Source organism: Corvus brachyrhynchos, unplaced genomic scaffold (assembly GCF_000691975.1).
Source record: "Corvus brachyrhynchos isolate BGI_N302 unplaced genomic scaffold, ASM69197v1 scaffold3059, whole genome shotgun sequence".
NCBI lineage: Eukaryota > Metazoa > Chordata > Aves > Passeriformes > Corvidae > Corvus > Corvus brachyrhynchos.
The window spans coordinates 12616-15363 of record NW_008240138.1 but is presented as its reverse complement, the minus strand read 5'-3'; positions in this window follow the sequence as shown (position 1 = coordinate 15363).

The window sequence follows — 2748 nt, the reverse complement described above, 5'->3', positions numbered from 1 at the left end:
GGGGGTGACACTGGGACCACACGCGTGACAGGAGGGTGACACTGGGACCCCCTCGGGTGACACTGGGGGTGACACTGGGACCCCACGGGTGACACTGGGAGTGACACAGAGGTGACACTGGGACCCCTCGCATGACACTGGGACACCACGGGTGACACTGGGAATAACACTGGGACTACACGTGTGACTGGGGTGACACTGGGAGTGACACTGGGACCCCTCAGGTGACACTGGGAGTGACACAGAGGTGACACTGGGACCCCACGGGGGACACTGGGAGTGACACAGAGGTGACACTGGGACCCCACGGGGGACACTGGGAGTGACACAGAGGTGACACTGGGACCCCACGGGGGACACTGGGAGTGACACAGAGGTGACACTGGGACCCCACGGGGGACACTGGGAGTGACACAGAGGTGACACTGGGACCCCACGGGGGACACTGGGAGTGACACAGAGGTGACACTGGGACCCCACGGGGGACACTGGGAGTGACACAGAGGTGACACTGGGACCCCACGGGGGACACTGGGAGTGACACAGAGGTGACACTGGGACCCCACGGGGGACACTGGGAGTGACACAGAGGTGACACTGGGACCCCACGGGGGACACTGGGAGTGACACAGAGGTGACACTGGGACCCCACGGGGGACACTGGGAGTGACACAGAGGTGACACTGGGACCCCACGGGGGACACTGGGAGTGACACAGAGGTGACACTGGGACCCCACGGGGGACACTGGGAGTGACACAGAGGTGACACTGGGACCCCACGGGGGACACTGGGAGTGACACAGAGGTGACACTGGGACCCCACGGGGGACACTGGGAGTGACACAGAGGTGACACTGGGACCCCACGGGGGACACTGGGAGTGACACAGAGGTGACACTGGGACCCCACGGGGGACACTGGGAGTGACACAGAGGTGACACTGGGACCCCACGGGGGACACTGGGAGTGACACAGAGGTGACACTGGGACCCCACGGGGGACACTGGGAGTGACACAGAGGTGACACTGGGACCCCACGGGGGACACTGGGAGTGACACAGAGGTGACACTGGGACCCCACGGGGGACACTGGGAGTGACACAGAGGTGACACTGGGACCCCACGGGGGACACTGGGAGTGACACAGAGGTGACACTGGGACCCCACGGGGGACACTGGGAGTGACACAGAGGTGACACTGGGACCCCACGGGGGACACTGGGAGTGACACAGAGGTGACACTGGGACCCCACGGGGGACACTGGGAGTGACACAGAGGTGACACTGGGACCCCACGGGGGACACTGGGAGTGACACAGAGGTGACACTGGGACCCCACGGGGGACACTGGGAGTGACACAGAGGTGACACTGGGACCCCACGGGGGACACTGGGAGTGACACAGAGGTGACACTGGGACCCCACGGGGGACACTGGGAGTGACACAGAGGTGACACTGGGACCCCACGGGGGACACTGGGAGTGACACAGAGGTGACACTGGGACCCCACGGGGGACACTGGGAGTGACACAGAGGTGACACTGGGACCCCACGGGGGACACTGGGAGTGACACAGAGGTGACACTGGGACCCCACGGGGGACACTGGGAGTGACACAGAGGTGACACTGGGACCCCACGGGGGACACTGGGAGTGACACAGAGGTGACACTGGGACCCCACGGGGGACACTGGGAGTGACACAGAGGTGACACTGGGACCCCACGGGGGACACTGGGAGTGACACAGAGGTGACACTGGGACCCCACGGGGGACACTGGGAGTGACACAGAGGTGACACTGGGACCCCACGGGGGACACTGGGAGTGACACAGAGGTGACACTGGGACCCCACGGGGGACACTGGGAGTGACACAGAGGTGACACTGGGACCCCACGGGGGACACTGGGAGTGACACAGAGGTGACACTGGGACCCCACGGGGGACACTGGGAGTGACACAGAGGTGACACTGGGACCCCACGGGGGACACTGGGAGTGACACAGAGGTGACACTGGGACCCCACGGGGGACACTGGGAGTGACACAGAGGTGACACTGGGACCCCACGGGGGACACTGGGAGTGACACAGAGGTGACACTGGGACCCCACGGGGGACACTGGGAGTGACACAGAGGTGACACTGGGACCCCACGGGGGACACTGGGAGTGACACAGAGGTGACACTGGGACCCCACGGGGGACACTGGGAGTGACACAGAGGTGACACTGGGACCCCACGGGGGACACTGGGAGTGACCCTGGGACCCCTCGGGTGAGACTGGGACCACACGTGTGACACGGGGGTGACACTGGGAGTGACACGGGAGTGACACTGGGACCCCACACATGACACTGGGACCACGCGGGTGACACTGGGAGTGACACTGGGGGTGACACTGGGACCCCTCAGGTGACACTGGGAGTGACACTGGGACCACATGCGTGACACTGGGGGTGACACTGGGGGTGACACTGGGACCCCACACATGACACTGGGAGTGACACTGGGACCCCTCGGGTGACACTGGGGTGACACTGGGACACTGGGGGTGACACTGGGAGTAACACTGGGACACTCGTGGGTGACACAGGGGTGACACCGGCACCCCACGTGTGACACTGGGACACTGGGGGTGACACTGGGGGTGACACTGGGACCCCACGGGTGACACTGGGGGTGACACTGGGACCCCTCGGGTGACACTGGGAGCACCACTGGGACACTGGGGCGACACCCGGGGTG